Raw genomic sequence first — 15,422 nt, 5'->3', positions numbered from 1 at the left:
ACATTGAAAATATCTATAGCATTTTTAATTGGAAGCCCTGAGTAGTTTCACCTCTTCAGAAAGTCTCAGCTTTGAGGTTAAGTGGGGTTCTTACAGTTCATAACTCACATGAAAATGGAAACATAAAAAGGAAAACAAAATTTTCATCCCAACCAAGCCAGAACAAACAAATGCTATGACCGACTTTTGCTACAGCCTAGACATTCATTTATTTTAGACTTAATTCTGTAAACAAACAACAATAACAATAGATCAAAATGGCTTAAATAATCTTGTCAAACAGAATGGCATATCCAGGAGAGCTTAATGACTGGTCTTTGAGATTAACTCAGCACATAACATGTGGATTAGTATCTATCAAGCTGTAGAGGAGGGTTGGTGTTATTCCTTTTTGAAGTAAACAAGCCATTTGAAGTTAAAAGGTTGATCATTCCTCCTCATTCTCATAGTCCCCAGTACATTCTAATGAAAAGGTAGATAAGCCTCTTAAAATGTTTTTCTTGCATTTCAATCATTTTCATCTCATTAGTCATTCATAACAGCAAGTTGGATCAGCAGGAAATATTGTAGCTGACAAATAAAAATGGTGAGACATATTCCCTTCATTATTTCCGCTCTGATCCTTCCCCCTTGTCTCTTCTTCATCATGAATGATCCCCTGAGAAGAGAGTTTTTGACTCATGTTTAAATATTTTTCTTGTGCTGTCTTGTTATTAACATTTTTTACTTTGCTGATGCTGGTATTTTATTTCTCAATAATTTTAATGTTTTTTATATCCAAGAGCGTATTTTTTTTTTATTCTGGGAGTTTGAATATTTCACTAATCAAGACAATGTTTTACCATTCATAGAGCATGAGTTCAGAAATTCAAATTTATAACGAATGCTTGTTTCCACTCAATCTTTCATAAGAAAACCCGTTTTTAACTAACATCTATTGATACTCTCAAATGGCAATAGAACATAATACATAATCATTTAGTACGGTACTTTGTAGCACAGAAAGTGTAGGTTACCACACCTTGAAAGTTCATTTTATATGCTGTAATGATACATATTGAATGGATGTAAAATAAATGAAGTGTTTTCATATCTTTAATTTGACCTGATAATGTATAAATATGGATTTTCTTGTTTTGATTGCAATTTAATTAGGTTTCCACCTCAGTGTTCTTTCTGTTTACCTGAAAGTTAAAGGGAAAACCAAGATTCCTTCTTGTCATTAAAATAGCTTTTTTTGTTTAAACAGTAATTAAATTAATGATAAATTCGAGGAAGAGGAGGGGGAGGAGGAGGAGGAGGATCCCGGACATGAACCATGGTCGACTATACGAGAATCCAGTGATGTAACTATTACACAATCTGCTGGTCCCTATTAACTTTCTCAGTGTTGAGAAACTCTAATACTAAGTGTCGCAAAGGTAAGTTGGGAACACTTCTTGAAACAAACAAAAATCAAATAAAGTCCAGAGGTACTATTAATAACTGCCAAGATCAGCTTCTCTAGGGAGGTTGGAGACATTATCCAAGTCACATGCTAGTGGGAAAAAAGTGATTCAGTCAGGGAAAAGAGATCAAATAGTAAAGTATTGGCCAAGTGTTATAGAACATCTACCATAGAATTTGTCTCTCTCCCTAACCACTGAAGGTCTAACATCATGTGAAGATATTTTTAGCAAAACTAGAGATCTTATGAGTTCATTTGTCACATAACAATAAAAAATATGAAAATTTTTCCAGATTTGAAGAATAGCTGTAAGCAAACATGAAATATGAAGGCGATTTCCCTGCAAGGGGAAAAAAAATCTCTCATGGCCAATCAGGCAATGAATTTCCTTCTCAGAAAGTGTGACTCAGATGTGAGAGAGATTCCCCCCAGGACTGGGAACAAAAAGCTCATTAACCTTCTACCCAGTTGGGCTAAAACACCTGAGACTAATATTGGAACTAGAAAAACCAAGAGCCTGTCGCTATTGGTTTTTAAGTACTAGGAAGAGAACTAAAAGGCATGGAGTCCAGGTGGTGTTTTCATCGTTTTTTCCCATTGAAGGTCATACCTTTGGAAGAGAAAAGAGGACGTGAGAAATGAACAGCTGCTTACTTAAATGGCGTCAAAGCCCAGGATTTACTGTTTGGACCATGCTTGTGCTAACAGAACCACTGGTGCCCACAGAGACTGAGTGCACCTCATGGCCAGAGCTCTGTTTTTCAGGACTTGACTGACATAATCAAGATCCTTAAATCTCAAGAGGAAAGTTGATGCCACATTAAAGAGCAATAATAAATAATATGGTTAAGTATCAAGTAAAAATAGAGGGAGAAAAACAGCAGTTCTTATAACTATTATTTCTAAGGAAAAAAAGGATACAACTGGATGTCTTTCTATTTCTTTAGTCCATATATATATGCATATACATACATATATGTATATATTAGATTATTGAATATCATTACAGCATGCAAAATTAATTTCCCCAGCATGAATTCACTGAATATTAGTCCAGTTAAACATAATATGCATGTTACCATCAACAAATAATTTTCCAGTTTTGCATCCTTTGAATGTTTTGTTTGTCTTTCTATAGAACAATGCTGAGATTCAGGATAAGAAGATTAATATGCAATCTGAACAGAAAGAAGAACAAATACAGGATGGAATATAGATCTAAATTGCTACCGACTCTAGTGGGTGGAGGTCAGAGATACTGCTAAACATCTGAAAATACCAAAAAAGAACCTAAAAACTGCCCATCACAACAAAGAATTTTCCAGCACAAAATGCTAGTAGAATCTATGCTGAGAAACTGTGCTCTAGTGAATAACATAGCACCAAGAATATATGAAATATTATATACATATATAAAGCTACACATTATTATAATGAGAACAAAAGAGAAACAGCAAAACAAGCTATCATGACCATGTGAGAAGTCCTTATCCAATCTGGAAAGCAGTTTATAGACTAAAGAAAGTGAGACCTCAGCTCACTTGCCTGTATACCACTGTTTCAGCCACATCCATTGATAAGGAAGCAGAGGAAATAACTCCAGCAGTCAGAAGTTAGAGTTACAGAATAGCAGATTTAAACTCTACATCGGAAGCTACCAGCTTATGAGCTATGCAAGCTTTTTTTAATGAACCTCAGTTTTTAATTTTTTTAGTCTGTAAAATGCCAATGAAAATAGTTTCTACCTCTTAGTATTTTTGTAGGAATTAGGTGCAATCATCAAAAGAAGGTACTTAATGAGATGCTTGCAATACTAAGTGCAGTGCAAATAACTTATTTACTACTATTCATTTCCTTGGTTTGCACTTTCTTCACTTGTAAGTGGTGGGTATTTGATAGAATGCCCTCCAAAATAAAATGGAAGAACCAAAACTATTCTTCATTTCTTAAATCCTATGTAAACTCAGTAACTAAAATTAGAATAAAAATTACACTGAAAAATGAATTTAAAAGTTGCTAAATAGTGACATGAAGTCATAGTGTACTAAATTCTAAATACAGTGAATTTTGAAGAAAATACTAAAAAAAGATCAAAAGAAGTTTTATATGCTGTGCTGAGTATGAACACAAGAGAATACAAACTGGCAATTTGGGAAAGATGAAAGAGGGGATAGATGAATTATGGAATTTCTACTCAGATTTAACTTTTCTTAAAAAAAAATCAAACATGCTTAAGAGCCTCATCGAATTGGGAAAAGGCTAGAATTAATGTTTGATTTATTGAGTTAAAGTCTAAAGACATAGGGCATTAAAAATCAGAATAAGAGATAAGATGCTAAATTAGACCAAAGGTCCTTTCCAATGGCTGGTCTCCAACTCTACAGGGCAAATTTCAAGTTTACTAAGTAGCATTTCAGAAGTATACAGGGTGCTATTTAAAGAAAATCTAATGAAAAGGGCCTGAAAATATTATTATACTATTTCTATCGGTATTTCTAAGGAGATATTAATGGGTAGATTCTAGAAACTCTAAACTAATATTTCCACTGTATCAGTCTATTAAAAAAATGTGTCAGGACCCCAGAACAATAGACTTGATAGAGATTATTTAGCCAATGGTGTGGGGCACTTAAAAAATTAATTACAAAAATTAATTAAGAAAATAATTAATTACTTGACACTACATATGCACATGCGTGTGTGCGTGTCCGTGGATGTGTGTGTGTGTGTGTGTGCATGTTGCAATGAAGTATGGAGAAATGAAGGAGAGTGGATTGCTGCCTGATCAGGCCGCAGTGAGGGGTATTTCCTCCCCATCTCTCTCTCTCTTTTTCTCAGTCTCTCTTTGGTGACTTTAGACCTTAGCAGACTTTAGACTTTAGCAGATCTCTGGGGTCTGCTAAAGTCTGCTCTTCAGTGACATTACACTGAAATATTAATGGTAGGTTTCAAAATTCAGTATAAGGTAAGAGTTTTGTGACTATGCAAAGTCATGCATTGAAAGACAAAAATGTATCAGTTTGCATGCTCAATATGAACCATTAAAGCATTGTGACTCACCATGCACCTGTGTGAGCATGCCCAAAACCCTGAGAGGATGGTGGAGGAGAAGGGATCAGATTGCAGTCTGGCCACACACACACACCCCCAGGGGTGATTTCCACTTTCTGTCTCTCTGGTGGGATTTCTCACTTCCTGTCTTTCTGGTAAGTGCACACAACCTATAGCAAATCTCTCTCTCTCTCTAAAAAAAAAAAAAAAAAAAAAGTGTTGTGACTATTAAAACAGAACAATCTCTGCTGATATAATTTTGGCTGCACTGGAAAATATACATATATATACATATATATGCACACAGCATATATAATAGTCTCACTTTGCTTGAGTCACATGGGTCTTGGAATTCTGTATTGTCTTCTGGGTGCTGTTTTGTTTTGTTTTGTTTTGTTTTTTTAAGATTATTTTAAACAAGAGTTAATCTAAAGAAGACTGAATAGGATAAAGAACAATTTTGAAGTACTGTGATTTTAAAAGGGATTCAACAAGCTGGGTGCTTTTCCTCCCCACACCCCGCTTCTTAATGAGGGAAAGATAGAAGTATTCATGACATGGTCTCGCGATGCCAGGACCTACTTGCCCCACCTTCCAGCTAGCTAGGATCACAGGGGTACCAGCAGGGCTGGCCTGTTTCAGGCTGTTCTGGGAACCAAGTCCAGGCCCCCAATGCAGGCCCAGCCTGATGTGATGGAACCCTACTGTGGCTGCCCCACTGCGGCTGGCCTGAGCTGGAAATGTTTTGTTTTATTTGTTGTTTTGTTTTGTTTTTTTTTTGAGAGAGATTTTCACTGTAGGGCGCGTGCGCTCGCCAGACAGACAGAGAGAGACATAGAGACAGAAAGCGAGAAATCACCCCCCAGGGGGGATGGTCACGCCGCAATCCCTTCTCCTCCATTCTCCTCTCGGGATCTTGGGCACACACGCACACGCGCCCGGCATGAGTTTTAAGCCACCGGGTCCGGGACACGAACCGCGGTCGACTACGTGGGAGTTCAGCGACATAGCCATTACGCTAACTGCTGGTTCCCATGAGCTGGAAATGTTTTAAGTTGCTAAATAAATGCACGTGACAGTTGTTCATGACAATCACGTTCAAATATTTGAAGAGCACTCAAATGGCAAAGAGCATTTTGATAGATCTTTGTGTGGGTGTGATGAACTAAACCAGAAAAATATTCTTGTTGGCTAAAATCTAACCTTGAATCAAGACTCAAATGATTCACATGTAGTGGCCTGACCTTACAGTAAGGGACTCTCATGGCTGGAAGTCTCGGCTAAGGGGAGAATGACTTCTTACAGAAATACTGTAGGTCGCGTGCTGGTGTGTGGTGCAGATTTGGACCAGTTTCTTGAAGCTTTCTTACAGGTTTCGTACTTAGCTAATACAAAGTTTGCAGGTGCAAGCCATTTGTTTAAAATTATGAGACTATTTAATAACAGAAATAAAATTTTAAGCAGGGGTTTTTAGTCCTCTTCCAACATGGATAGCTGATTTTTCTTGAATAGTTATAGATGCCAATTTATATATTTGTAGCCATTTTATTTCTATATCCCATTTTAAATGGCCACAAAGTCATGAAGAAGATGAAATTGTGCTTTTTGGTTTACAATAAAAATTAAGACATACTATCAATTTTCAAATCAAAAGTGACTTAATCTTAACTCTAGAATGTCAACCGGGATTCAAGCATATAAAGAGTAAAAAGTATATCTCACAACACTTCATAACAGCCTATATTTGATAACTGTGTGGATATTTTAAGTTATTAGAATATATTAGTCTATCATAAAACTAGCTCTAGAAATTTTGGCTTTAAGGAAATTCCTCTTTCCTTGAATGAATGAAATATAAGATTTTGGAAATAACTTCTTAATGACTTCCATTTATTTTTGAAGTCTGTAAACATGCTGTAAAAGAGCAATACGCTTTGGCGTTTCCCTTCAACAACTCCCCACATTACAGATAACTATGTATAAATATGGCCTAGCAAACTAACCTGGAAATAAATGTTCTTTCCATGGCTCAGTTCCTGACCATAATCAGCCTGAATGAGTGAAAGATCTATATTGCACACCAGATCCTAAGTCATCCAGCTCTCATAAAATGCCTGGGAAGTGATTATAAAATGAATTAACCATAATCTTGACTGAGGTGTCAGTTGCACATATTTAATTTTGCATGTTTTTAAAGGCTAATAAATCAGGTGGACAGAAATATATGCCAAAAGCCATAACAATTTCTCACGGAGTTAGAGGAAGTATGTTTTCTGTTACTTTAATAAATACTCATTTAGTTAAAGTTTCTGCCAATGAAACACTATAGTCCTCCAACACCCTAAACAGAAAAGTAACATTGAACGACTTAAAATTATTTGTAACTCTCACTATCTATGAAAGAAATGAGAAAGCATGAACACTGAAGTGATATACTTCATATAGTCACAAAGATAGACTCCTTCTGTGGTTTTTGTCTTATTAGCTGTGTGATTGGGCATGTCACCTTTTTGTTCATGTTTTCTCACCTGTAAAATTAGAGTATTAATAGTAACACTGCATTGGATTGTTGTGATGGTTAGATAGAACGATGAATGTGACGCACTTGGGACAACCTGGCATAGTGACTGTCCCAAGCCCAGCTGCTGCTGCTGTCATTCCTGTTAACATGATCCTTCTTTTGATATCTGTTTACAGGATGTGCCTCATACATATTTGGTAAAAGGCCCCTCTGTTTTTTACACATAAAATATGATTTTCTACCCATTTATACAAGGATTGTGGTTATACACAAAACCATAGATCATCAAAAGACGTAGGCCTGGGTAAGACCTTTGTGCAAACAGCATTGATCCACACTAGTTAGTGTTTCCTCTCTGGGCAATGCAGCCCAACATTTCCCCCTAAGCTCCTAAGGCAGAGCTTCCCACAGGCCCTATCCTGAAACATTGCTTGTCACTTGAATAGCCAATAAAAAAGCACAACCGAACAAAACTCCGGAAGTTTCAATGCCAAGTAAACTTAGGAAACAGCACATTTGAACAGCGAGCTTTGCTGCATTTAAGGTGACTCAGAATTCCCTGCCTTTGGAAAACAGCAGCTCCATTTCTTCCTGTAGTTGCTTCTCCTGTGTTATGTGCAGTACTGGTAGCAGTGTAAATAACTAAAACCCGGTATATAGAAAAGCCGTGTCTATGTAACGGAAGCCAGCCAACTGAAGTCTGTCTCCTATGGGATTGAATCTTACCTTGAGTGACCCAAGGGCTGACATGACCAACCGAAGGGCAAGTGAGTGCCTGCATTTCATGTTGGTTCTCTGAAAGGATTTCTGATAAATGCTTACAGCTTTTACCCTGGCTTCTGTCATTTTAAGCTTATTCTCTCTTTCTTGTCAATTCTGTGAATACCCTCGCCTACAATCTAACTAACCTAATGGAAAGGAGAAAAATAAACAAAATACATGCAACCTGCCGACTAGCCAAGAAGAAAAATATATATGTATATTTATAAATATCTTGTATTTCTATGTATCTATTGCCTATCTATTGATATATCTATTTTTTTTTTGTTTCACTATGTTTTACCCAATACTGCTCAATCTGACCACAGAATTCTTCCTCCATGGCTCACACTTTCATCCCCCAAACGTCTAAGATCATCAACCATCATGCTCTGAGCAACATGATCTGGGGCATCAATGCAGCCCTGAGGAATGGGTGTGGTCCGGACAAGCAGTCTTGCATCCCACATCCCCTACACATCTGCTACATCCTCCCTCCATTGGCACCTGTCTCCCCCACTGCATCTCAGCAATGGAGTCACTTTTCTCAAGGACTGAAAAATCCACACCACCACAAGAAAACTCATTTTAAATCATATCATCTGGGCTTTTGCAAAGGAATGTAAAGTTATGCCATCTCCTATTAGGTTAGAAATGAGATCAGAATCTTACCTGGGTTAATGGATTTTCCCCACTGCTTTCATCCGTATTGGTTGAAGGCAATTAATCAATAAGCAAGGACAAGAGGTGAAAACATATGGTCTTTGATATTTAATAAATGAATTAGTGGAATCCTTTGCTTAAGCATATAAATTAGTAAGTGTTAGGTCCTTTACTTAATGAGGAATTTCCTTTTAAAAACCTGAATGAATTATCGAAAAGACCATGGCAGAAATTCAAAGGCATTTTCTGACCTTCTTGTATTCCGGCCAGCATGAATTTTTAACAAGATGCTGTGTATCTAGAAGGTCTATTGGAAAGTGTTCATATGGGGGGAAAAAAGAAAAAAAAATTAACTAGTAAAGAGAAGGAAGCATCTCAGACAGTGAGAGAATATTTAACTTGTGGGAGAATAAGGTTTTGAAAAAAATATTTGCAATCTCATATTTTGCCCTAAAATACTGATAAGGAATCATAAAAACTTATTTTATTGGTGATTTAGTATTCTGTTCTATTTAAATTTTTTAACAATGAGGATGAATGGAAATACAACTGTTAACTCATATTTTAATGGTAAACCTCCTAGGTAAAAATAAGTTTCCTGGTTTGTATATTATTGCATACAAACTGCATACTCTTGATTTTTAAGGTGGTTATGAGTCTGGCTCCATGGACTGGCAGTTAAAGCAGCAGCCCCATCAGACGGTGAAATGCACCCTTCAAGTGTGGACCTGAGCCCAGAGGCTTGAGAAACACGTCAGGCAAGTGTGCGTGCATGCCCCAGATCTCGAAAGGGAGCGGTGAGGTGTGGGGATTGCAGCTGACCTTCCCACCACGGGAGTGCTTTGTCCTGTCCCTCTTGCTGTCTCTTCCTGGCAACTGCATTATCTCTCTAGGAAATAAAAGAAAGAAGTCACTTTTGGTGCCCAATGAGGGAGCTGATGGTTAGTGCTCTACCGCAGTAGACGGCCACTCTTACAAACCAGTGAGGTTCTGTATGTCAAAGGCATTCAACAGTGCTGAGAAACTTATGTGTGGAAGTGATTCATGCATCTGTAAGAGGCATGGACAAGTTAACTTCTAATATTTTATGCGAGTTTGGAATGTGGTCATCTCATGGCCATGTTTGAATCTATACCGAGAGCGTGCTTAGGACAATGCAGTATACTTAGTGATATTATTATGAAAGAAAAAATGTTGTTTTTAATCATAAAGGTAACATATAAAGTAAAATATTTACATGGTACAAAAAATTAAGTAATAAAGATACTATAAAGTGTATGTGTGTGTATATATATATATATACTTAACCTAAACTCAATAGCTTATATTTTGACAAAAGCATTAGAGGCCTTTTTTTTTTACTTTTTTTAGAATTATTTTATTTACCTTTATTCTTATTTATTTATTTATTTTAAAATTTATTTAATTACATTTGCTGTTGTTATTATTATTTTTCAATTTGCAGAGAGAGACACACACACAAAGAGAGAGAAAGGGAAAGTGAGAAAGCGAGCCACCAGGTCCAGTGGGAGTCCAGTTCCCTTAACCACCATGCCACGTGCTGGTCCCTAGAGGCCTTTTTATTAACCCAGTTTGACTTGTGTTCACGATATGTATATATCAGCTGTGCTTGCTATTGAAAATATTTAGATTTATTAAGATATTTAGTGAAACAATAAAATGGGGGAGGCACAGAAAGCAACAATAGATACCAGACACAGTGTGGGAGGAGGGTGGGAGATGGCAGAGGGTGAGATAGGGAATTAAGGATGGGAAAAAAGGCAAAATATACAGGAAACAAGAAATGGAAAATTATTTGTTGACAATAACACGTATGTTGATGTGCTTGATTGAGCCAATATACAGTGTATTCTGCATGGAAAAATCTCATTTTGTATGCTGTAATGATGTACAGTGAATGAATATAAATATAAATAAATAAATAAAAGAGAAAAATAAGAAGGCCGTGAAATTGCCTACGAAGCTATTGCAGGTTTACTCAATATGATCACTGTGCTTTTTATCTGGATTTTAGGTTAGATAATGGTGATAGTTGATGCTGATAGTCATTACCCTAATGTCCATAATCGCCCAGTGTAAACATTATTACCTGCAATGTTTAAAAAAAAAACCGTTATGCTAGAGGGTGTGTGTGTGCCAGAAAGAGAGAGCAAGACAGTGAGAGTGACAGCCTCCCCTGCCCGCCATGCGGCTGGGCACACTGCAGCCTGTTCCCCTCTGCTCCACGCCTTCAGGATCGAGGCCTGCCGTCCCACGCACCCAGCATGAAGCCAACACCACAACCCAGACTTTCACCGGCCACATGGGATCTGGCTTCCTCTGCACAGCACTTAACCGCTGGGCCCCAGGTTCCGTACTTTAAGCTAATTGTGAAATCCAGAAAAGTCAAAGCTATATATGTCATTTTTTTCCAATAGAATTCAGAAGCTTTAGAATTAAATTAAATAAGAAAAATTTTAAGTATTTAATATTAAAGTGTTTCTTTCCAAGTATACAAAGAAATGAACTTTAATGATTTTAGGAAAATATAACCTATGAATATGAAAGATCTGTAACAAATTAATGTCACAATGACCTATTACCAATTTCCAATGAGGAAGCACATCCCTGTTCTCAAGCTTGGACCCTTACTTTATTTCTGAACATAGTTTAATAATATATTTGCCCATTTATTTTTCATTGATAAAGAAAATAATATCATGGAAGGCAATTATTAAAATCCTGCATTTGGGGACCAGCGGAAAACATAATAGTCACGTTGCTGGACTCCCATGTAGTCTACCACTGTTTGAGCCCTGGACCTGGAGGCCTGAAACTCATGGTAGGTGCGTATGCAGGCTTGCCCCAAATCCTGAGAGCAGAATGGAGGAGAAGGGGTTGCGGTGTGGCCACCCCCTTTCTCCCACCCCCCGGGGTGGTGTCTCACTTTCTGTCTCTCTGGCTAGTGCACGTGCCCTATAGCAAAAATCTCTCTAAAAAATAAGTTCTACATTTTCAATAAAGGTAGACTATGTGGGTCAGCCCCAGCCCTAGTGCAGCGGGTGCACATCACAGAGAAGGCAGATGCCACATGGCTGCCCAGAACATGAGTGGTAGCTTAAAAACACCAGGCCCACACGTGTGCCCAAGATCCTGCCAGGATGGAAAACGGAAGACGAGGGACTGCAGCTTGGCCAGTCCCCATTGGGGAAGCCTTGCTCGCTTTCTTTTGGGAACAAACAAGCTGTCATTAAAAACAAAGCAAAAGAAGAACAAAAAACACCATTATACTTATAATAAGCATTTGAAGTGGTTATAAATAAGATCAATGTTATTGAATGGAAAGCTTTTAGGAGTGCCATTCAGCATTCACAGAAGCAATTAGGGTCATCCTTCCTGCTACCAGTTACAAAGCTCTGCTGGGTTCTCTGGCAGGTAATGGCAGTGCCAGACGGAGTGGCAAGTACAGGACCATGGCGGCCGATTGAGGAGATGCCGAGAGGTCAAAGAACCAGCCGGGCATTGCTTCTTAAATTGAGAAAGAAGAGCAGATCCATTTGAAAAGAATGTCTTAAAACCTCTTATATTTAACTTAAATCGCTTTATTAGTATATTAAATGTATGTGGATATGTAGAAACCTAACACTAAGTAATCTCATAGTTTTAAAGAATTACAGAAACAAAGCAGAATTACAAAATATGTAATAGTCGAGATTGAATTAAAATAGTTAAGACTAATTTACTGTGACAAATGATGTTGTTTTACTGAAACCAAATTGCTGATTATACCGCAGAAGTAATATTGACTGCTACGGACCAGGTTCTTGTAAGCCCTGAGGCCTTCCTCTGCATTATTTTGCACAATTCGATTAGCTGTTCCACAGCATCACTGGAACGAATGAAAACCAGAACTAATGAAAACCCTATTGGCACGCTGAGCTGTGTGAATTGTGAGCTCCTCCCCTTTTCTTGGAATGAAGACATTTTTCACTTATTAAGCCAATCTCTGCTCTTTAACTATTTGCCCTCCATAGTTACGTCAGACCTACATTTGGTATGAATAAGATTTTTAATCTGAATTGAAATACTATGAAGAATATGGCTTTTGTTCTCATGACTATGAAGAAATTATTTTTTCTTAAAACTTAACATGTTCATTTGTTTTAGCATGTCTATTTAGATTCTCTAACTTGCATGGGCCTCATGAAAGCATTAAAACCAAATCTAAATGTCACCGGTGATTTCCAGATAACCTCAGGGCTGTTGGTAGCTTCATCCGCTCATGTTTCTGGCTTCTAGCTTTGCTAGCATTATACTCCTTGCAAAGACTGAATCACAGGTACAACATGGGAGTTTTACAGCACAGGAAACTGATCTTTGAAAGTTGTATGTAAAGCCCACAGACACTACAAATCCCCCGGCTACTCTGTAGTGATACTGTGTTAGTCTTTCAGAGAAAAAAAAAAAATCTTGGCGAGTAAGAAGCATATCTAATTATATCTTTGCTTCATAAAAACTTATCTTTCCAGGAAAATCACACGTTACTAGGTATGTGATCCTTATCTTCCTTCAGTGTTATTCACAAAGTGACCTTGATTATATCTGTATCTTTCTTTGGCATCTACTTTGCAAAAAAAAAAAATAAAAACAGAAATAGGAAATAGGATGTAAAAGCAGAATATTTGTTCTTTTGTATTTGTATAGTGTTCTGTGAAGTGTGATTATAATTTTATTTATTTATTTATTTATTCATTTTTAAGAGGTTTTTGCTATAAGGCACGTGCGCTCGCCACAGACGGAGACAGAGACAGAAAACGAGAAATCACCCCCCTCGGGGGATGGCCACACCGCAATCCCTTCTCCTCCATTCTGTTCTTGGGATCTTGGGCACGCACGCACACACACCTGGCATGAGTTTAAGCCACTGGGTCCAGGACGCGAACCGCGGTCAACTACATGGGAGTCCAGCGACATAGCCATTACGCTAACTGCTGGTCCCATGGTTATAATTTTAGATGGTAACATTTAGGACACTTTCATGTACACGATAAATGTGAAAATAGAACAAATAGCATAATAAGTATTCTGAGATCAAAGGACATGGGATGAGTGCTTTAGGGAAAACAGAATGGAATGAAGGAAGAACTAAATTTTGATTTAGAAAGAGGTTGGGGAAATAAAAAATAATGATTTTCAAATGTATTTCAAGGGGTATCTTAAAAATGAAACCAAGGTAGGAGGTTGGCTTCCTGTCTGCTTTCTTTCTCTTTGATGTTCTGCTATTGCATCAGGGCCTGCAATTTATTAAAATAAAATGTTTATTTATATATATATGCACATACACATACATTCATATACATAAATGCGTGTCCAAAGATGTATATATATATACATATTTAAAAATGCAAGAGTGCATGTACAAAAATCTCTATTTATATTAAAAGTGTAGGTTAAAGTTTGGACAGCATAGGGAGAAGAGGAGTGACGGGAGTGCTGAGACACGTTAGGAAGAGATTCTTTATAAATATGTGCTCTTGCTTTTTCTCAAAAGTGAAACTTCATAATACATTTAAATAATGCCTTTTTCATAAGCTAATGCAGCAAGCAATCAAGTAATTATGCCCTGTAGTATTTAAGTTATCTGTTAGAATTTTATTGCTTCTGAAAATACTTCAAGGTCTTGCAATCATCTTCATAGAAAGTTTTGAATGTTTAAAATAGTATAAAATACCTTTAAGACATGCTCTTTCCTTAATTCTTCCGGCTCATCTTTTGCCATATCTCACTATACTCTAGCAATCCAGCATACTGAGTTATCTTTCTGTAACTTGGAACATGACACATTTTCTTCTGTGGGTGCACATGCTTTTTCCTCTTGTCTGCTAGTTACATTTTCTGTCACTAAATCTTTTTTTTTTTTTTTTGAGATAAAGATTTTTTTGCTATAGGGCACATGCACTTGCTAGAGAGACAGAGAGTGAAAAATCACCCCTCAAGAGGATGGCCACACTGCAATCTCTTTTCCTCCATCTTCCTCTGGGGATCTTGAGCATGCATGCATAGGAACCCTGTGTGAGTTTTAAGCCTCTAGGTCGGGACTCAATCTGTGGTCGACTACATGGGAGTCCAATGACATAACCATTACACCATCTGCTGGTCCCTCCCTCACTAAATATGACTTACCTAACTCTTATTGTCTTCAAAGTCAAATGCTTTAAGAAGTATTCACGGATTCACTAAGAAAAGATTTTAAGATCTTCCAACGTGCTCTTTTAACACCCTGTCCTCCTCATGACTGTATTTCTGGAGATTTTCTCACTTATTTTATAATAGTCTAGTAGTATTTCCTTCTTTCTATGAGTATTGAGCTCTTACTGTGTGCCAGGCTAAGGGATAATTGCTCAACACATGTTACTTTATTTCTCAGAATGTAACACATGCCTTTATTTTACATAGAAAATGCTAACAAATACAATCGGAAGGCATCTCTGCCTGTGCACTATATTCTGTTTCAAAGGTGCTGAAATGTGAGGGAAGGGAACTTGTCCGAACCAGTGGAATTTGCTATTGCTTATCATCTTCACAGCAACTATATGAGGAAGATGCCAGCAAACTTACTTTGTAACAGAAAAAAAATCTGAAAAATATTCATTTTTCCATGATATATAGCTGTTAGAATTTCATTGACATCCTCAAATTATATCTGAATACATACATAAATAGAATATGCTTCACAGTATTCTGTTAAGATAATGTTCTTTATTTATGAAAAGGAAATACGTGGATGTTTGCTAACAATATTCTAGAAACTTGATCTTAGGACTTATTTAATCATTTTGGATCAATAAACATGACTTTTGATGTGCAAATATATAAATTTGTCTTGTTCGAATTTTAAACTCATAATTACATAACTTTTAGCTATATCTGGCCATTAATTATATTTCATTGTAATCAAGAAAAATATTACTTATAACATCA

At 37.0% G+C, this 15,422-nt stretch overlaps 1 long non-coding RNA gene across 1 annotated transcript in view; it reads left to right on the top strand.

The window, feature by feature from the left end:
- Positions 1 to 9,193, top strand: part of LOC102499126 (uncharacterized) — a 43,354-nt gene extending 34,161 nt beyond the window's left edge. The window contains exon 3 of the long non-coding RNA XR_336494.2: positions 9,088 to 9,193. This is a non-coding gene — a long non-coding RNA (uncharacterized LOC102499126). The remainder of the gene's footprint in view (positions 1 to 9,087) is intronic.
- The last annotated feature ends 6,229 nt before the right edge of the window (positions 9,194 to 15,422 follow it).

Source organism: Tupaia chinensis, unplaced genomic scaffold, assembly GCF_000334495.1.
Source record: "Tupaia chinensis unplaced genomic scaffold, TupChi_1.0 Scaffold139331_1, whole genome shotgun sequence".
NCBI classification, from domain to species: domain Eukaryota; kingdom Metazoa; phylum Chordata; class Mammalia; order Scandentia; family Tupaiidae; genus Tupaia; species Tupaia belangeri.
Note: the sequence above shows the minus strand (reverse complement) of the source record. Positions and strands in the feature narration are given on the sequence as shown.